Source organism: Lithobates pipiens, unplaced genomic scaffold (assembly GCF_037356315.1).
Source record: "Lithobates pipiens isolate NorthernLeopardFrog02 unplaced genomic scaffold, aLitPip1_a1.2 Scaffold_16, whole genome shotgun sequence".
Taxonomy (NCBI): Eukaryota; Metazoa; Chordata; class Amphibia; order Anura; family Ranidae; genus Lithobates; species Lithobates pipiens.
In genome coordinates this window covers 362,582,762-362,604,945 of record NW_027507748.1, presented here as the reverse complement: position 1 = coordinate 362,604,945, position 22,184 = coordinate 362,582,762, and the positions used below count along the sequence as shown (strand labels likewise).

General features: G+C 42.4%; 1 protein-coding gene across 2 annotated transcripts in view; it reads left to right on the top strand.

The window, feature by feature from the left end:
* Positions 1–5,574: 5,574 nt before the first annotated feature.
* The window catches only part of PTP4A2 (protein tyrosine phosphatase 4A2), a 68,848-nt gene continuing 52,238 nt past the window's right edge, over positions 5,575–22,184 (top strand). The window contains exon 1 of one of the 2 annotated variants that reach the window (XM_077481970.1): positions 5,575–5,735. The gene's annotated coding sequence lies outside the window, so the exon portion shown is untranslated. Of the gene's footprint in view, positions 5,736–21,487; positions 21,607–22,184 lie in introns of those variants that run through there. The other variant, XM_077481971.1, reaches the window with a different exon arrangement.

Here is a 22,184-nt window from a genome sequence, read left to right as displayed (position 1 = left end):
TGCCTTTCATGTGTGCCTTTTGGGTCTTCAACAATGTGATAGGTTGGCAAGAATTTATGTGTGTAATTTATGTTGGGCCTCTGTATGTGTCCAGAGTGTGTAAAAGTCTCACACATGTCATATTGCCATAGTCAGGAGTAGCAGAATATATTTTAGGGTGTAATTGTTACTATGTACTTGCTATGTGTTGGAAATATCTTATAAATGGACAACTTTGTGTAAGAGAAATGCATTTTCAATTTTTTCCCACATTTTCCAAAAACTTCTGGAAAAAAAATGAACCATTCAAAAGACTCATTATGCCTCATAGATAATATGCTGGGGTGTTTGCTTTGCAAAGTGGGGTCATTTTGTGGGCATTTCCATTGTCCTGGTGCTCCAGGGTCTTCAAAAATAGGTGGTTGAGAAATGAGATGTGCAATTTATGCTTCTAGAATGCCTGAAAGTGCTACTTCAATGTTGGGCCTCTGTATGTGGCCAGGCTGTGTAAAAGTCTCACACATCTGGTATCACCATACAGGGGGAGTAGCAGAATATATTTTGGGGTGTAATGTGTAAAAAAAGTTTTTTTTTTACATTTTCCAAAAACTTCTGGAAAAAATTAACCGTTTAAAAGACTCATTATGCCTCATAGATTATACATTGGGGTGTTAGCTTTCCAAAATGCGCTAATTTTGTGGTTTCCATTGTCCTGGTGCTCCACGGCCTTTAAAAGTGTGATAGGTCGTCATCAAATTAGATGTGTAATGTGGCCAGGCTGTGTAAAAGTCTCACACATAAGGTATTGCTATACTCAGGAGGAGTACCAGAAAGTATTTGGGGGTGTCATTGCAAGTATGCATGTGCTGTGTGAGAGAAATAACTTGTTATTATGACAATTTTGTGTAAAAAAAAAAAAAAAAAAAACTTTACAAAATTCGTAATTTTCCAGGAATTGTAACACACCTCCCCCACCTCCAATGCCACATTTGGGACCTTTCGAGGGGGGAAGCAGGTGCCTAGTTTTGACAGGTTTTCACCCACTGTGGCGAATTGAGCCAGAAGTTTTGCCCTCCCCCTCCTTCCCCAGCAGCCTCCTGGGGCTCTTCGTGGGTCCCAGAAGACTGGGGCCCATTCACAAAACTCAGCGTGCTTTGCGTGTGTGCAGAAGGAAACTGACTGTGAAGCAGCAAAGCTTCACTGCCGGTTTCCATAGTCAAGATATAATAATCAACTCGGGTGAGGACACTGCTGGATGCCTGGACAGGTAAGTGCCCCAATATTAAAAGTCAGCAGCTTCAGTATTTGGAGCTGCTGACTTATTTTTTTCTGAAGGAGCCTGGAGCACCACTTTAATAAAAGAAAGAGGTTGAGTTGGAGATTCTTGGATCTTGAGACTGGCATTCAAAGACAGGGTCTTTTGATACCAAAAGCACTTACTGACCCATAGTATTATTAGGAGTCATAAAATTATGGTGCGCTCTTGTCTGCATGGGGTATGTGGGGGAAAAAAGAACTTGGAAGTCAAGTGTAGTGTGCACCCTGATGAGAAGCCGCAAGCTGTCACAGCTGAGTACCCATAGTTAAGATGCTGGCACCGTGGACTGGAGACTGGTGAAGAAAACAGCTCTGGCGAGAACAGTGCTGGATCCTGGGACAGGTCATTAATATTTTTTATTAAAAGTCAGCAGCTACAGTTTTTGTAGCTGCTGACTTTTAATTTTTATAAATGTGACTGGAGCTCCTCTTTAACAATCACTGATATAGATAATGTACCTATCTGAGTAATAAAACTTAATTTTTTGTAATATTTTTTATTATGAAAGTAAAAGCAAGCAAAATAAAACTAGTGTGACTGTTTTTGATAAAGTAATGCATCAATATCTGTAATTCTCAAGGTGCTCATCAGATATTTTTGTTCTAATTTTGCCCTTTGAGAGCTTCATCCTCGAAAATAGTTACTTACAAATATAGGTCCTGCTGAAATATCATGACATAAATAAGTCATATTCACTAAAAATTTCACCAAAGATCTGCATCTTTAACTACTTGAGTTCTGTAAGGTTTTACCCCCTTCATGACCAGGACATTTTTTGCTATTCAGCACTGCCCTATTTTAACTGTTAATTGCTCGGTCATGCAACACTGTATGCACTTTATATATTTTTTTTCAAATAGTGCTTTCTTTTGGTGATATTTGATCACCATTGTATTTTTTATCATGTATTATTTAGATGAAAATTTTGAAAAAACAAAAAACTCCTGATACTTTTTCTACGGTTATAAAAAAAATCTAATAAAATCAAATTTCTTCAAAAATGAAGGCCAAAATGTATTCTACTATAAGTCTTTGGTAAAAATAAATCCCAATAAGTGTATATTAATTGATTAGTGTAAAAGTTATAGAGTCTACAAACTATGGGATATATATATATATATATATATATATATATATTTGAAAATGTATCAATCCCGATGATCTCATTTCTTGAGGCCCTAAAATGCCAGGACAGTACAAATTACCCCTTTTTGGCAAGAAGGGAATCCAAGGTATTTAGTAAGAGGCACGGCAAGTTTTTTTGAAGTTGTAATTTTTTGTCACAATTTGTTGAAAAATTTACAAATTAAATATTCTTTTTTTTCACAATGTACAGTACATGGTCATCATGTGACTGGTGTGGCGGTGATCAGGGACACTCACTGAAAGTATTTATAATTTTAATAATTTTTTTTACATACTTTCATCAGAGTAGTTCAGTGCAACCATAGTCACAATGTATTACTCTGGGGTGGTGATCAGGGATTGTTTTTTTGTTACACTTTGATTGTTACAATGATGATCATTGTAACAGCAATGTTTTCAACTGTCATAAATGGTTTACATTGATAACAGCTCTGGTTACAGCTAATCACATGGTACAGGGTGCTGATTGGCCCATGTACCATGTTATAGCTGTGGGTCAATCACAGCTCACTGGTATAGGAAGCAGAGCTGTTAAGAATGAGATTAATTTATAATAGCTTTGTTTACATTGTGATCACATGATCCCCTAGCTGCCAAGGGTAGCAGAATCATGGAGTAGGCACAATGACACACATGTACATGATTGTGCGTGCATGTGCTGCAGTATACTGTATGTACTGTGGCAGGTCGGCAAGTGGTTAAAGGGGTGTTCCAGTGTGAACATTTTTTTTTAAAGTCAGCAGCTAAAAAAAAGTAGCTGCTGACTTTTAATAAGGACACTTACCTTTTCAGGGCACCCGCGATGTCGGCCACCCGAGGCCGACCCGTCCCTTGGCGCCGCCATCCTCACTAAGGGAAACAGGCAGTGGAGCCTTGTGGCTTTACTGCCCGTTTCCTACTGCGCATGCGCGAGTCGCACAGCGCTTTGTGAATGGGATGCGCTGTGTTAGGAAACACACAGTTTCCAGAACACATCGTGACCCATTACCCAGAAGACAACGTGAGGAGGAGAGAAGACCGAAGATCACCGCGGAGAAGGAAGAGGCAGATTAGGAAGACTGCCTAGTAACAGGGGTTTCTGGTGAGGTTAAAAAAAAAAAAAATTTTTTTTAATTTTAAGAATATTAATGCTGTTTTTTTTTTTAGGGTGGCCCTCCACTTTAAAGCAGAACTTCATCCAAAAGGGGAAGTTCTGCTTGTTTGAGCTTCTCCCTCTCCACTGCCACGTTTGACACTTTTTTTTGGGGGGAGGGGGTACCTTGTTTTGACAAGGACCTGCTTCCACTTTCTGTTCAGATCGCCATGGCGATCTCAGACTAAAGTTTGCCTCCCCCTCTTTCGCCTGCAGTCTTCTGGGACACATCACAGGTCCCAGAAAACTAGCGGAACCATTCAAGAGGTGCAGCGTGGCTCACGCATGCACAGTAGGAAACCAGCTCTGAATCTGCAAGGCTTCACTTCTTGTTTCCCTTACTAGAGATGCCAGCACCTGCACCCAATGCTGATTGAAGAATTGACTTGGGTGAGAACATCACGGGATCCTGGACAGGTAAGTGCCTTTAAATTAAAAGTCAGCAGCTATATTTGTACCTGCTGACTTTTAATTTTTTTGGGAGGGGAGCCTGGAGCTCTGCCTTAAGTTTACAATTTTGTTTTGGGCCACAGGTTAGACACCCCTGACTTAAAGGGGTTGCAAACCTTTGTGTTGTTTCACCTTAATGCATCCTATGCACTGAGATGAAAAAAACACCTGGCAGTGACCGCCCCCCCCCCCAGTTTGAACCTGACCCGGCGAGGACGTGCTGTCTCTGCCCGGGGTTCTCGGCTCTTGATTGGCTAGATTGATAGCTGCACAGCCATTGGCTCCTGCCAATCAAATCCAATGACCTGAGTGCTGGGGAAGGAGAGTGGGGCCGAGTCCTGCATTCGGCCTCTAGGGACGCCAAATGCTGGACTCAGGAGTGTGCCCGCAAGGTAACCCCCTCAGGGAAGCGCTTCTTCGAGGGGGTTATCACCCGTGGGGAGGAGCCGCTGAGGGACCCCAGAAGAGGATGTTTAGGGTCACTCTGTGCAAAACAAACTGCACAGCGGAGGTAAGTATATGTTTATTTTTTAATTTACCTTTACAATCACTTTAATTAGCAGAACTACCTTGCCACAGTTCCTCTTAAAGAGGAGGGCCGGTTTAAAAAAATAAAATTAAAAGTCAGCTGCTGCAAACACTGTAGCTGCTGACTTAATAAGCACACTTACCTGTCCAAGGCGCCCGCGATGTCGGCCACCCGAGGCCAACCTGTCCCTCGGGTCCCGGCGCCGCCATTCTATCTAAGGGAAACAGGCAGTGGAGCCTTGCGGCTTCACTGCCCGTTTCCTACTGCGCATGTGCAAGTCGCACAGCGCTTTGTGAATGGGGCGCGCTGTGTTCTGGGATACACAGTTCCTAGAACACAGTGCGCCCCATTACTCAGAAGACGCCGCACGGAGGAGAGACCAGAAGATCTCCGCGGAGGAAGAGGCAGATTAGGATGATGTGCCTAGCAACAGGCATTTCTGGTAAGTTAAAAAAAAAAAAATGTTTTCTGATTTTTTTCAAATTTTTTTTTTTTCAGGGTGGCCCTCCACTTTAACATACCATTGTATATGTGAAGTAGTGAGCGTGAGGACCTATGGCACCACCCATACGAGAGCCTTGTGACATACAGAAACTCCCTGCTATCTGGAAGGTCCTCCTAAGCACATGTCATGCCTTTCAGCTTAACCGCACCACGGCCGAGAAATGACAATGAACTCATTCAGAGAACACTCGGAAATGACGCCTACGTCAAGCCGGGCAAAGGCACGGCCACGTGACCAGCGCAGAACACGTCAGTCCGCTCTGCTCTCTTCCTCGCCTCTTATTGGCTCACCCGTTCGCGCTTTGCTCTCGCGCTTTTCACACCTGACTCACTTTCCACTTACGCCAACGAGGATTGGCTGCATGGCGCCTTGTTCGCCACTCGGCTCCTCCTTTCCCACGCTGACCATGCAGAGACCATAAGTCCTTTCCCATTGGTTGCAAGCCGTGGGTGGAGATACATCCTGTCCCACCTTTTCAGGGTTCTACCAATCGGGAGCTGGTGTAACACCCCCGGACCGTGTCCTGCGATTGGCCTGGCCGTAAAGTGGGCGGGTCAGAGCGCTGCGTTGTGTCAGAGGTGTCATAGCGGCCGGAACCGTCAGAGGAAGAGAGGGGAGATCGTGCGCCTGCAGTAATACTGGCACTGACAGCCCGAATTCAATGAACAGCTCGCCTGTAAGTATCGGGGCCGTACACTGCTTCCGGTCCTCTATTGGCTTCCTATGGGTGTTCGGGCTGTGGGGCCCAGTGACTGGACGGTGCACACCGGTTTTATGTGGAAGGGGGAGGGCTATGGCCCTAATTTGCAGCAGCATGGGGGGCAGAGGAGTTGGGATCTACTATGTAGAGAGTGTATATGTCATACTAGGAGGTCCCAGAAGCAGATCACAGCTGATCATCCCTTGACATCACCATGTGTCTTCTTCACCCACCCAACTACACCCATTTACAGGATAGACCGCTATTTATAACCAGGAGATCACCAACATGGCCTCATTGCAGCACCCACAACAGTGCCACCATATTGTACTGTTACCAGCTGTTCTCTCATCGCATGACTCACATCTTCCTGACAATCTTAGTGATTGGCATCACAGGTTACAGTCTGTACAATCTCCCTTATCACGCTAGGACTCTATACAATGTGATTGTACAATCTCCTTTTATGATGACCACACACTGTGCAATCTCCTTATAGGATGACCACACACTGTACAATCTCCTTTTATGATGACCACACACTGTGCAATCTCCTTATAGGATGACCACACACTGTGCAATCTCCTTTTTATGATGACCACACACTGTGCAATCTCCTTATAAGATGACCAGACACTGTACAATCTCCTTTAGGCCAACCATGAAGCTTACTGTCTGAGTGTACAATCTTTTAGATCTACCAACCACTATGTAGTACAAGGGCCTGCCTGATTGGATGGTTTGGCTGGCTCCTCATATTACGCACGTTTTGGTAAATCTAGAGTTTATCGTATAAAGGTTTTGTGATTAGATTGGAGTGTGTATGACAGGCTTCAGATCTACCTTCAGTCATGTAGTGTAAAAGCCTGTCTGATTTGATACTCTGGATGGGTTGTGTAGGTTTGTACCCATTACATAGTTTTGGTAAATCCTAAAGAAGATTGTGCGATCAGATTGTATTGTATGTGTGTGTTCAGCTTTGTAAATTCACCTTTGCAGATAATCTCTAAGGAGACTTTACACTGGACCTCCTCTCCATCTCCTGCTGGTCCTGCTGTACCAGAGTCCTGTGATTCCTTCGCCGTCGGGCCTGGGAATGCCGCTTCACCAATTTGGGGATTTGGGATCCCCGCGCTCTCATCAGAGCATTGACAAGATGTGCTAGACGGCTTCTGATTGGTCAGTGACCAATTAGAATGCCTCTTCTGTACACGCTGAGCGGTACGGATAAGGGATTAAGATTTGAAATCCCTGTGGCCTAATCTCTTATCCATATTTCTCAGCATGTATGGAAAAGAGGCATTCTAATTGGTCAGCACTCTCACATGGACAGTGCTGACCAATCAGAAGCTATGTTGCCTGTCCTGACAATGTGAGGAGAGCAAACCATGGGGATTTCAGTTCCTTGGACTGGTATCTGACAGCGGGGGATCACAGGACTCTGCTGGGGTCAGATGTGCTGACTGGGAGAAGGGTCCAGTGTAATATCATTCTACAGATTTTCTGTAAAGGTGACATTAGACTTTACAGTTGAACCCTGGGATGGTACAGTAAAATACTGCACAGCAAGGGTCAAATGCCCTTTTTCTTTTCTAGGAGGGGGTGTACTTGTGATTACCAGGGATTTCCTGTCACTATCGGTCCCAGTGACTGGTTATGAGGACAAATGGAGTGGGGTTTACCTAGTGGGGCACACCAGTTTTATATATCTATATTCTCTATCTTTGTGCATTTGGATAGAAGTTGTATGGTAGACGTGCCTCGTATTACATAGTTTTGGTAAAGTTAAATGAGATTGTACAGGGCTTGTACAATCGGGTTGTAGTGTTTATGGCCAGCTTAAGGCCGGCCATACATTATACAATTTTTTTTTTTTTATATACAATTTTCTTGTCAAATTTTCCTTTTTAGATTTACCAAAACCATATACTATGAGGTCAAACCTACAGTTTCAATTATGAATGCAATCAGACAGGCCCTTGCGCTACATAGTTAAAGGCACTGTAGTGTACAGCCTACCTGATTGGCTGCTGCCTTGATTTGGATTTTGATAGAACCTCATATTTAATGGTTTAGTAAATCTAAAGTTGACTGCAAAAAAGATTGCAATGTGTATTGTTAGTCTAAAAGAAAAGCATCCAGATGACCCTGAATCGAGGTTGCGCTGGGTTGAAATGTATTGCAAGAGGCATTGATGAGTACTAATTCTGCAATCTGTTTCTCTGCTACATTGCCTGGGGGATTGTTTGTTCTCAAAATGGTTGATAAGTACAGTGTTTTATATACTGACAGCACGGAGGACTCACGGACACCGCTCAGCTTGTGGTTTCCTATGGCTGACATCTAAGAATTTGCTGCTCATTTAAAGATATGGCCCACTAGAAGTGAATGATGGGCAGGTTGCTGAAGCTCTGTATCATGAAGAATTGCTTTTTTTCACATTTTGTTTAATCTTTCATGCATCAGAGGGCTGTTTATCTTTTTGTAGGCACATTATGTCTGTTTGCGTATGCCGTCTGCCTGGCATTTCTCAGGGCAGGTATCCAATAGGTGACAACAGTACCATGCATGTGTAATGTGTTTTGGATCAGCCACTTGCAGTCTCTATTAGAAGTCTATGTGACAACACAGAACATTTGGGAGACAGTGTTGTCATCATATGATGGGAAGTGCTTAACCTAGGACCTTCATGGCAGGGACTTCTGGTTTTATATTAATACAAGCTGTAAATTTACAGTGATTGAGAAAAAAAAAAGTTTGTAAACCCTTGTGTTTTTTCACCTTAATGCATCTTATACATTAAAGAGGAGGGCCACCCTTTAAAAAAAATAAAAATAAAAAAATTAAGTCAGCAGCAACAAATACTGCAGCTGCTGACTTTTAATAAATGGACACTTAACTGTCCAGGGTGCCCACGATGTTGGCAGCAGATGACGAGCAATCGCTTGTCTCTTGGCTGCCCCTGCTGCCACGCTCTGTCAAGGAATCTGAAGCATTGTGGCTTCACTACCCGGTTCCCTACTGCGCGTGCACGAGCTCGCTGTGCGTCTTCACTGGTCCCCTCTGTGTTCTGGGAACTGTGTATTTCCCAGAACACAATTGGGGGAGGGGGGTGTGTGGGCATCTGCGGCTAGCTATTCCTGGAATTGGGTGCAGATACCTGGATTGTGGCACCGAAGGGGGGAGGAATCCGATGAGCAAAAAGCCCACTTTAGCGTGGAACTCCGCTTTAAGGGGAAAAAAAACACCTGACAGTGAGTGAGGCCACCCCCCCCCCCTTTTTACTTACCTGAGCCCTGGAACTTCCCACGGCGAGCAAGTGCTGTCCCTCTGCCCGGGGTTCTCGGCACTTGATTGGATAAGATCGATAGCAGAGCGGCCATTGGCTCCCGCTGCTGTGAAACAAATTTAATGACGCTGGGCCGAGCTATGGACGCCAAATGATTCACTCAGGAGCACATCCGCAAGGTAACCCACAGGGAGAGAACTTCTCCTAGGGGGTTATCTAATATGGGGAAGAGCCACCGAGGGACCCCAGAAGTTGGTGTTTGGGGCCACTTTGCGCAAAACGAACTGAACAGTAGAGGTAAGTATAACATGTTTGTTATTTTAAAAAAAATTGAAGCTTTACAATAACTTTAATTGCTATTGAATTTTAGATGCTTATGGAATTTTAGTAATTTGGCTATCATCTACCTTAAAGTGTAAGTAAACCCTATCGTTCAGCCAAGGAAGCTGCCATCTTGGTCTCTGTTTAATCTACAGCTGCCATGATGCTGCACATGTGATCAGTTATGACACCAGCCATTAGATGGTTTGACAGTTTGGTTGCGAGCACAACCCAATTGACAGTTGCATTCCCGGCATGTGCTGGAAAAGTAACAGTTTTTTGGAACTGTTATATCTATGGGTTTACTTCCGCTTTAACTGTATTGGTGACCTTGGGGATCATATCCACCTTTTATATAACTGGGGAGGGAGGTTTCTGCAGATTTACAAGGCAGTAAACCTTGCCATTACAGGAAGTGCAAGGATGTTTAAATTCTAATACATGTAACGGAATTAGATTTCAGATACAACCAATAGATTTTTAGGTGGACATGCTTTATGTGACCTTATTTGTTTTCTGATTTATAGAAGTCCTAACATTCCTCACTGGATGCTGAGATCAGAACGGTGTTGCCTTCTCTAGCTTGGAAGCAGATATTGATTAGTATTGGTCTACAGTGTTTACATGATTTGCTCCAAATTATCAGTGATAAGGGGGAATTTGCAAAGACTGGAGCAGCCAGAATCTGGAGCATCTGCATTGTAACCAATCACCTTCTAGCTTTCATTTTAAAAGCTTAATTGAACACGCTGAAGATGGAAGCGGATTTGTTACCATGCACAGTTGCTCCAGTTTCAAATAGTCTGTAGCCATATGAGATTGATATATTTTTTTTTTTTTGATTTGTTGTATGGTACATTAGGAGGATGGGGTGTACATGATTTGGAGTAGCTGTGGATCGTAAGCAATCAGATCATATCTGGTTATAATGGCTCAGTTGCATATACGGTAGATGTGTACAGTTACTGTAAGTTGTTTTTTTTTCTCTTCTAAACTCAGTGCTTTAAGAATCAATGGGGTCATAGCTTTGTCTAAAATGAAAATTTGTAGTGCAATTAGCATACAAAATGTAGAACACAGCTGTGTCCATCGCTGTACACATCTGCAGGTTTTACATGTATACGCATAGGGAGAGATTTACTAAAACTGCAGCTGTGCATAGTAACCAATCAAACCTGGAAGCTGGTTACTATGCACAGCTGCACCAAATTCTATGTATTCCCGTTTTAGTAAATATCCCCCATAAAGTCATTAGTAGAAGTGTACTTTAAGGCCCCTTTCACACTGAGGCGCTTTGCAGGCGCTACAGTGCTAAAAACAGCACCTGCAATGTGCCCTGAAACAGCCTCTGCTGTCTATCTAGTGTGACAGCCCCGAGGGCTTTCACACTGGAGTGGTGCGTTTGGGGGGACGGTCAAAGTCCTGCAAGCCACATCTTTGGAGCCCTTTCCATAGAAAACAATGGGACAGAGCTGCAAACCTGCTTGCAAAGTGCCGATGCAGTGTCGCTTTGCAGGTTGTTTTAACTGTTTTTCTGCCCCTAGCAGGAGTTAAAACTGCCCCGCTAGTGGCCGAATAGCACAGCTAAAATGATGGCTAATCTGCCAACGCCCCAGTGTGAAAGTAGCCTAAGGCTCCATTCACACGTGTACAACTTTTAAAGTCCTGCTACTTTGGATGGGTGCAACTTGGATGCGACTTGTTTTCCATCTGCAAAGTCTGACCCACTGTTGCTTGTAAAACATTCAGGTATGACTTTCATTCAACTTTTGAGGGTTAATATTGAAGTCTATGGCCCTCGTGTTGCATTGAAGTCAGACAAAAGTAGTGCATTAATGTTGCTGCGACTTTAAGTCACACACATATATGGAATGGCCATCTGACAAACATGGGGTATGACTTGTCATGTGGCTTTGATGTCCAAAGTCGCAAAAGCGAGTGGGATATACATTTTGTATTTTTACATGGAATCTCCTTTACCCCTTGATAACATTCTTTCAAACAAAACGCACAGGGGAGAACTACAGCAGTGATGTCCTTGCTCTTGGCATCCATCCATCCCATGGGGATATTGGGTTTAGGTGCAGGTATAGTAACACCTCGAGTTCCAGCAGTCTATTGTGGATCATCTTGATTGCTTGGTTTTGTCCATTTTGGGATCCTGGCATCCATTCCCCCATAGGGATTTTTGGTTTAGGTGCAGTTTTACCTCCACCTTGTCCCAGCACTTGATTGTGGATCATCTTTATTGCTTCGTCTTCTCCATTCTGGAATCCTGACATGCATCCATCCATCCATCCATCCCATAGTGTTATTGGGATAAGCCCATCTTGGGCTCTTAATACCTGGTAAGCGGCTAGTGAGGGGGGTGGGGGGTGCACTGTCTGGGTGTGAAGAATCGTTCTTCATGCACTTTTGGAACACTGGATTTGGTCAACACTTAAATGTCTACATAACTTTTATTTTTTTTGTGCTGAAGCACTTTATTTTCTGGACTTTTATGGATTGTGTGTTTTTTTTTTTTTTTTTTTTTTTTTTTAATTGTACATATGTTTTAAACCACTTTTTTCACTTTATTGTATGATTATTGCAATAACCTTATGCACTTTCTAATAAAAGTGCAAAACAATATTTGTTTTTATACTTTATATATTACATATGTGGATATACCATGAGTGTAGCTATCGGATATATTGTCTTGTTGGATTGTGACAGAATTATTTGTATGGCGACTTTTTTTTTTTTTTTTTTTTTCATGGAATCTGCTCAGCCAGCTAGTACCTGCGTTCATGTAGAAAAATTAGATACCTCTGTTTGAAAGAAATCTAAATTTTTCCAACACTGGTTTGTGAGATGTATTAGTCAATGAATTTTAACTGATATGGTGAAGGGAAGAGGGCTTTGATTAGGGCAACTTTTTATTTTATTTATTTTTTTGGTAATATGTTAACCAAAAAGGACTGGAAGGATTTACCCCTTAATGACCAGGCCATTTTATTTTATTTTTTTTATTTTTTTGTGACCGGGCACTGTGTTGCTTTAACTGACAATTGCGCGTCCGTGCGACTCTTTATCCAAACACAATTTATGTCCTTTTTCTTTTCCCTACAAATAAAAGCTTTCTTTTGGTGGTATTTGGTCACCTGCAGTTTTTTATTTTTTTTGTACTATACAAAGTCACAATTTTGAAAAAAGGCAATTTTTTTAACTTTTTGTTTCTGTAATATTCCCCCTGCCATAAAAAAAATGAAATAAAACTTGCTCATTAGTTCAGGGTGATATGTATTCTGTTATATATCTTTAGTAGAAAAATCGCAATAAGCATATATTGATTTGTGCAAAAGGTGTAGCGTCTTCCTTTTTTTTTTTTTTTTTTGTGGGATTGTGGCAGACAGATCGGACACCTAACTGACATATTTTTTTGAGAACCAGTGGCATTATTACAGTAATCTGTACTAAAAATATGCACAGACATTGTACTAATGACAATGGCAGGGAAGGGGTTAACATCAGGGGTGATCAAGGAGTTAAATGTGTTCCCTGCAGGTGTTTTCTAACTGTATGAGCTGCCTGGAGAAACACGGATCCCTCTTCCTGCATGGCAGAAAGCCAGGATCTGTGATCTCCCCCGTCAGAATGGAGATCTGCCTTGTTTACACAGGCGAATCCCCTTTCTGTCACTGGGGAACGATCACGGGTGGCCAGCGGACATGGTCTGCCCAACCTGCTGATTGGCTCCCCCACTGGGCAGTGGGCGCGCGTGCCCACACACTACAGTTTGAGCCGATGTACAATGATGGCGACTAGCGGGAACGAGCTGACCTGCTGCAGTACAATGGCGGCGGCTGGTCGGCAAGTGGTTAATATCCGTGTACTTGGATTGGACAAAGGGTGGCATCTTGTCAGGCGTACCTGTTGCACAACTTTCTAGCAGGCTGAGTTGTGGCATGCAGGTGTCATGTGAACATTGAGTCAGTGGTTTGTGTATTTGTTCCTGTGGGGCCAACACTGTCATTATAATCTGCCTGAGCACCTAATTAACTCTGTTTGTCACAGACAAGTTTCCAATACTTAGAACAGTTACTACCTTTTTTTTTAACCTGAGGTTAGACCTACCCCTGCCAGAGGACTTCCATTTTATGTGATCTGTGACCAGAGTAAGGATTAATTAGTTTGGAATTTACTGATTGTCATGTAGTTTTCTAAAATCTTATCAGGTTAAGCAACATGCCAGTTAGTGCAATGAGTGCTTTCTCTGACGGCTGCTTGCTCCCACCCTGGGAAGCTAGGTCTGCCCTACTTTAGGTGACTCGGGTTGTCTCTGAGGACAGGCTGACCTTCTGCAGTGATTAAAAGTGACACCATCACAGTGTCTTCCCTGTTACTGTTTAAATTTAATATCCCTGAGATAACGTTGAGTGGTTAGTGTCCCTGATCCTGACATGTTATATAGAGACTGAAAGAAAACAGGAGCCGCCAGTGATTTCCGCGTAAAGAGAGGATGGGGATAAAAAAATCTTTGTACAGTTTTCCAGCAAGATCCAGTTAAAATCACACTAAACGTTTTGGTTGTAAAAAGAATTTTACTCCAGTTTTTGTATTCCATCTTTTTATTGTCCAAGTCTACAAATTCCTTTTTTAATTTCTTAGTGATCTGACTTCCTGTCGGGTGGCTACATTCATTCTCCGTGGTCCCACTGTATGCAGAAATGTAGCCACCCTCTCGTTTACTCCTAACAATGGACTATGGGATGCGTAGTGTGCAAAGAGCAGTGCACTGCTCCTTCCAAACAAGGATGGGCAGATGATTGATGGGTCCACCACCATTCATTGGTTCTGCTTTGTTCATGGAAGCTGTAGTACAGCTTCTATGAATAGAGAAGCAAGGTGAAAAGGGCAGGCGTAGGTGGGCTCTCTTGATGAGAACTTGTGAAAGCCCCCACAGTTCTATTAATCCCCTCTGCACCAGAAGATTGTGGGGGCAGGAGGCTTTTACCTAGCAGAAGAGGCATCAGCACTAGGGACACAACTTAAAGTGGAGGGCCACCCTGAAAAAAGAGCATTAACATTATTAAAAAAAAAAAAAAAAAAAAAATTTGGGGGGAAAAATAATTTTTTTTTTTTTACCTGGTCAGAAATCCCTGTTGCTAGGCAGTCTTCCTAATCTGCCTTCTTCCTGCTCCTCAGTGATCTTCGGTCTTCTGGGTAATGGGGCGTGCTGTGTTCTGGGAACTGTGTTCCTTAGCACAGCGCGTCCCATTCACAAAGCGCCATGCGACTCGCGCATGCGCAGTAGGAAACGGGCAGTGAAGCCGCAAGGCTCCACTGCCTGTTTCCCTTAGTACGAATGGCGGCGCTGGGACCCCGAGAGCCGAGGGACGTGTCGGCCTTGGTGGCCGACATTACAGGTGCCCTGGAAAGGTAAGTCTCCTTATTAAAAATCAGCAGCTACTTTTTTTTTTTTTTTTATTTTTTTTTTTTAAAAGTCAGCAGCAAAAAAAAATAATTTTTTTTTACAGCTGACACACCTCTTTAAAGAGGAAGTAAACCCTGATGAACTTTATTCAAAATTAAAAAAAAAAAAAAAAAAAAAAAAGAGTAAGGAAGGGATATAACACACCTTCCTTTTTTCTTTTTTTTTTTTCTTTTTTTTAATGTGTGTTCCCATTAGGTAGATTTTTTTTTTTTTTTCCTTCACTTCCTGTTGCATAGCCAAAACGGGACGAGAGGGGAAATCCCTCCAGTGAGGAATCCCTGGTTGTCACCAGAATGGATAGGATGAATCTCCCTACCTGGGGCATAGACTGCAATAAACACCTAAAAGAAGAAAAACCTGACCTCTAAAACCTAAAGTGGTTATAAACCTCTGATATGAAATAGGAACAAATCCTTTCCCTCTGTAGTGCGCACTTGTCTCAATCCAGAGCACCTAGTGTCATTTCTGTCCCCTGCCTTGTTCCTGTATTTCAGCCTTTCTCAACCTTTTGCACACAGAGGAACCCTTGAGATTTCTGGTCTCGGGGAACCCCTGCTAAAAATGACTGTCTACAACTCATGATACATTAGTGTGATGGTTAGTGGGGAGAATGCTCCTTACACTTGTGGTCACTGGGGAGAATTGCCTTCTTATAGAATGCTAAAAAGATTGGTGTCAATGGAAAGTTATCGGAGGCAGAAATTGCTCAAGGAGCCCTAGCAACCTGTTGAGAAACCCTGCTCTATTTGCATGAGTCACTTCTGACAAGTTTTCCTGACACCAAGAGAAATGGTGACAGAGGGTCCTCCAGCTGATAGCCTCAGTTCTGTTTCTGTGTGCTGCGTGAAGGGGGTTGCATCTCTTCTCTCCATTCGGCTCTCCGAGTTCTTAATGAGCTCTGCAGAGTGTAACTTCTGCTCCCTGCCCTCTGCTTTCTGAATGCTCAGACAAGCTGGATAAATTCTGAACTTTGCACAGATGTAGAGAAGGCTGCAGATAAATGGATGCTGTTTATGTAGGAGGATTTGTTTAATCTTTGTGTATTACCTGAGGCCTGTCACTTCACTGGGTATATGAAAGGGTTAACCAGTTATAAATTATATCTTTTTTTTTTTCTTTTTTTTTATTATACTTTAAAGCCCAACTGCACATAAAGGGGAGGGCATATATACCTTACCTCTGGCTCCAGTTTAGTCCCTCCAGGGCTGTGACTTGTCACCTGCAACCTGCCCTAATCATACTCAAGCCCACTCGGTGTACAATATAGGGATTAATGCTCTGTATTATGCATGAAGATGGCAGGCCTTTGACCAGAGCTCTGGGGGACAGTGGAAAGAATTGGCGCTGGTCAGAGTGAGTATAAGGTAAATGATAGTGTCTGCACTTTGCACCCCTAGACATAATGACCATTTAACCCTTGCAGTATGTGGAAAGGGGGGGGGGGGTACAATTGCAAGGGTGCACTTTTAAAAATTCCTGGAGTTAGGCTTTTAGGTACATTCCATTCTTTGGTATTTGTTTCAAAGCTCTCTATAGCCTACTGATAGTGTGTGTGTGTGTGTGTGTGCGCGCGCGTGTGCGTGCGCCATGAGCTATAGATCTCGTTTATGGTGGGGATTCCCTGAGATCTGAACTTTTTCAAAGGGGGTTTTCAATGGTAACAAAAAGGGGTTGAGGAAAACTGCGTTTAGCAGCATTCAGGTTAATATTTGTCTGTTTTTAAGACTGGGTATATTTAGTTGCGTAGAAAGGTTTTTGGCATGCTATATCTAGGAGGTGTCACAGCTTTGTCCGTGCGTGCTGCGTGTTCGGATATTTGTACTACCTGCTCTTGTATTGCATTTTCTTTCTATCAGGTCAGGGACATGTGTGACATTTCATGATTTGGGGAGCTTCAGTGATGTAAATGTGATTAACAGCAGACTTTGTCCCAGAGTGCTGGAACTCAGCCTTACTTAACCTTACTATATCACTTGGGCAGGACAGATTACGGAGTCTGATCGTCGTTAACACAATGCGCAGGAAACACTTTTTTGTCGTAGCTTACATTATCAGTGTGAAATTTAGTGTTATTGTAACATGCTTCGGAAATGCTGCTTCCGCTTTGGGCAGGTTATTCCTGCTCAGTCAGAGGGAAGTGATGGGTGTTTTTTTTTTTTTTTTTTTTTTTTTTTTGCTTTGTGGGAAAAAAAGTTTAAGTGTTTGTTTAAAAAGGAGAGTGTGTGTACAAATATTGCAACTGTTTGTTTTAGGGACTTGTGCAACAGCTATTTTCTACATTTAGTTGTCTTTTTATTATGGCTACACTAAGGCTGCTTTCACGCAGGGTGGACACCATTCTGATTAGCAGGGATCCCCTGCTGATTGGAGCAGAGCGGGCGTGTGACATACATGTCCGATCAGTTTCTACAGGGCCAGACCCTGTTCTGCACTATAGGATGGCCAGGAGTAAGACCCCATACACACTATACAACGTTTGTCTGCTTTCCTTTTTTAGATGTACCAAAACCAGTAGTGCAAGGGCCTGCCTGATTGCATACAAATTTAAAACTCAAGGTTTGACCTTGTATTTGGTTTTAAATCTGAATGAAAAAAATTTACATAAAATTGTGTAGTGTGTATCCAGCTTAAATGGACTTTGCTGTCTGATTTTTATACTTGAGGATTGAGTCCCCTTCTATTTATTTTTTGATCTGACCCAGACAGGTGGGTGTAAATGGACACAAGTCTGTTTTCACTGGTCTGTCCACCTGATAAACTGATCGGTGGACCTGATCCGACACCCATGTGATACCTTTTTGAAGAGCTACTATATTTAAATAGATGTGGCTTTTTTTAAACCACTTCCAGCACTGTCTATCTGTCAAATAGAGATGAGCCTGGGCATTCTCCAAACGCCTCTCCAGCTGAATTCCCAACTTGTGTGTTTGCCATGCAAAGAGGCAGGTTTTTTTTTTGTTTACGTGGGCTGTAAGGCATGACAGAGGAAGTCTTTGTATATTTCACATGTGTAAGTGGTGTGTTTTTTTTTTTATTTTTTTGTTTTTATTTCTTTTTTTTTTTTTGTTTAAAGTCCTACTTGCCTGCTCTGTGCAATTCGTTTGCACAGAGCAGCCCAGATCCTCTTCTGCTGGTGCTCCAGGGCCCTCCTCTTCAGTCAGTGCCTCCACAGGAAACCTGCTTTCCATGGGGACCTCTGTGCAGGCTTGCCCCCACACTCCTCCCTGTTTGCGCCTATTGCCACTGAGCAGACAGCTTGGCACCACCCCCGCTCCCTCGCCACAGCATTTGACTGACTGCAATGGCTGCTATCAATCCACCCAATAAGGAGGGAGACTGCGGTGAAAATTGCTGCTCATGTGCAATGCTGGATTGCATTGATCTGTGGTAAGGAAAAAAGGGGGGGCAGCCTGGAGGGATCCTGCAGCGCAGAAGGTATTTTTACCTTAATACATAGAATCGTTAAAGTAGAAGTCCACCTTAATATCTCAATCTACAGGCATCCACAATCTAAGACTAACCTATCTAACCATGTAAAGAAGAAATTGCTATACATTTCTTTCTTTCTTTTTTTTTTTTTTTTTTTCCCCAAGCCACTGCGGTCTGGTCTCCAGCGGTGGAAGCTCTGCAGAGGAGACAGCCGACAATGCCTAGGAAATTAATGGAAATTGACATCACCCATAGTGTTACTATGGGCCCTCTGTTGTCAGCTGCCTCCTCTGCACCCGCCTCCTCAGCGCAGGACCAGAGTGGCATAAAAAAAAGTATGTGTTGCAATTTCTTCTACATGGCTAGATAGGTTGGTTCTAGATCATGGATGCCTGTAGATTTTAGTGTTAGGATAGACTTCGACTTTTAAGATAAAAGACCATAAGGCTTTAAAGCTGAACCCCGGGCACATAAGCTTTCTTCTATGAATCCACTGTGTGTACTAAATGCCTTTGCAAACCCAAATATTAATTCGTAAAAGTGATATCGGTAACCTGTGCCGAGAACAGGTGTGGGAGGACTGGCAGGACAGGCTGCCTGCAGAAAACTACAAGATGGGCGAATACGAGACCAGTCGCCCTGCACAAGCCGAGAGCAGTAGCAGTGACTAGTCTGTATTATGAGGGAGCAAATAGAAAAGGTTTCACACTGGATCATTGCACAGATCTGTAATAATAAAAAAAAAAAAAAAAAAAATACACAAAGCACACCAAGAGTACACACACATGCCTCTTGTATTTAGACTTTGCTTAAATATGGAATGTGTATGTGTATTGGGCTAATTTATAGCTGCCTTGCCAACAGAGCTTAAACCTGATTTACACAAACCACTGAGTCACAGGTTTGGTGACTTTTGCTCTGTCACTCCATATAGACATTCAAGTAGTGAGAAACAGTCTATAAGCAAATAGTTACTACTCTGCTAATCCCAAAATATATAATATGTGAAGCCTGCATAATGGATGTGCAATGCGGTACATGCATATATATATGAAAAATAAAGATTTTATATACGGTAAATGGCGTATGCAAGCATCCATGTAAAGAGTTTATATAAAAAAAAAAAAAGACTCAAGACAATCGCTTTTTGTTATCATGTATTTTATTTTCTGTTTAAACTAAGCAGCTCTAGCTCATGTGACCTTTTTAGCTGTGGAATTTCTGTGAATCTAAAGTCTATAAATTTAGGCAACCCACCAGAGGGATGACAAACGCATGTGACTGGACTTGCGTAGAATAATCAGCCTGCATTATCGTGACAAGGGACTTTTTTGCTTAGATGGGCCCTTTTCACGTAAAAGCAGAGAAGGACATAGGTGGTAGTGTTGCTAGACTTTACCGGGGCTGCTTATCTCCAAAAGGATTAACAGTGATCTGGTCTAACCTGCCCCTTTTTATGATCCATCCCCTTGCAGACAGGTTGGAGAGCGTCTGTGGATACCCTTTTGAAAAAAAAATCCCCGTGATTCGTATGAATTACTTTATTTAAATTGAGTATTCTCATACATGTACCTTTTTATTATTTGCCATATCGGTCTATTATCACCTGCCAACATTCTGGCGGTGGCCATTGCATGTGTGGGCATCTGAAGCCTGCGCCCATTCACTTTCTGGATTTTTTGCAGCTGGCTACCCAACATGCAGCTCCTGGGCTTGCGCTGTGCAGTAATGAGACTGCATAGGCGCACATTAACAGATTGCCATGGCAATGACAGTATCGTTGAAAGTTCCTGTTCTTATAGCAACCTGTTAATAACGAGAGCTTTTTTTTCCCAAAAGGTTTGGTTTTTTTTTTTTTTTTTTTTTTTTTTTTTTTGCGAAACAAAAAAAAGGAAAAAAGTGTCAATTAAATGCCACCAAAAGAGCTCTTTATGTGGGGGGGGAAAAAATGATAAATTCATATAGGTAGTGTCTCATGACCGTGCAATTGTCATTCAAAGAGTGACCGTGCTGAAAGCATAACATTTTCCTGGGCAGCAAGAGGGTATATGTGCCCAGTAAGCAAGTCGTTAAATCTGTTTTCCTCCAGAGAGTGCCCCCAAGAATAATGAAATATCTGACAGTGGTAAAGAAACAAATTATAATATCCAATGTTTAATACATTATGGGGGTGGTCATTAGGATGAGCCTTACTTTAAAAAAAAAAAAAGTTTTAATTTTAAATTTCTCTAAGGCCTCATGTACACTGCGGCTGCTAAATGGACGTTTTAGGAGCAGTTGAGCATTTTTTTTTTTTTTTCCAGCTGCCTCTGAACTCTCCTCTGATATAGTACATGTACGCAGGGTCTTTATAGTAATTTCTAGGCAGTTGCGTTTTTAGAAGCATTTTTTCGGAACGCAAGGACGCATGTTCAGAGGCATTTGAAACACCAAATGCTTGTACATGTGGTAAGTTGCATTGAGCCGTGTTTCGTTTACAGGCTTTTTCCATTTTTGGCTATTTGAGGGGGAAAAAAAAGCAGCATGTAAATGCAGCAAACCAGACTTTTTAAAAGTGGGTTACTATCTGTCAAGTTAAATCGTTCAGGAAAGGTTGTAAAATTGTCCTGTGTACATGAAGCCTAAAGATCTTCTGTACAGGTATATTCTTCAAACCATAGCTCCAGTGTCTTCTTTCCCTGGTTGACTAGAAACCATATTTTTTGGAGTTTGTTGAAAATTTTCAGCGAGGGGCTATCAAATCTATAGTGAAATAAAAGCACTTGGTGGTGTAAATCTGCAGCCAGTAAATGACTATGAGCATCCCAAGAAGGCCAGTAACGTCTTTATTGCCACTGACCGGTTCTGCTTTCTTTACTCATTAAAGAACAAACTCTGGCTCTTGGTCATGTATTCATAAGCCGATATCTCATAAGCACCCTTGAAAATTCCAAGCAAGCAAACCGTTCGCACATCTAATTAATAAAAAAAATAAAGTGCCTTGAATCTGTATTCTCTGTTCGATGTACTTGGATCTGGCGGTTGGTTTAGAGTTGCGGTAAGTTGTTGAATTTTTAGCTGATATTTTGGGGTCATAGATCAGGACACGGACACATTGCAGGATGTATCCCATGTGCAGCAGGGAGGTGAAAAAATGCGTGCCACACACTCTGCAAGCCCCTCTCGCTCTTCAAGTCCTTTAACTAAGTGCTTCTCAGGTTTCTCTCCCTTCCCTCTTGCCCTTTTTGAAGCAGCTGAATGTCCTTGTTTGTTTGGCAGGGAAACCTTTGCACATTAATGTTAGCAGGCCTCTGAACATATTGTAACCCGTTTCATGAGACTCTCATGGATATGTAAGTAAATGGGGCAGAAGGGTGAATAGAGACAAACCACCTCCTGTTTCTAAAACCCCATTCCTCAACATAGACCCACATCTCTCCTATTCTTGGAAGCCATTTCATAGAGGATTTGCTTGCTTCATTCCAGCATTATATGGGCAATCCTAAAGGAAGGGCTTTTATTGTCTTGCATGATTACTGTGTCTACGTGTTGTATCTGACAGTTCCAGTAAGGGGATGTCTTTGGTTGTTTCTGCAGACATATTGCTGGTTTAATCCCTTGTTAATGTTTTATCAGAACTGGGATTGCATCCTCTTCATTTCCCCAGACGTGATACCAGAAGATAGGCAAGGGTATTAAGTTTCTCATAGTGACCGATCTATGCAGCTGTCATGCCTGTTATCGTTGAGCCTTTTCATATGTGAAGAAACCTAGATTGTATTTTTAAGCCGGATATTATTTAAAGCTAATTAATAGGAGTTCACCCTGATTACGTGATGTTCAGTGGGTCTGTGCTTATAGCTTTGGTTCTCGATCTTACAACACCTACGCCTTCTCTGATTAAATAATTAGCGTAGAGCTTTTAGAACGC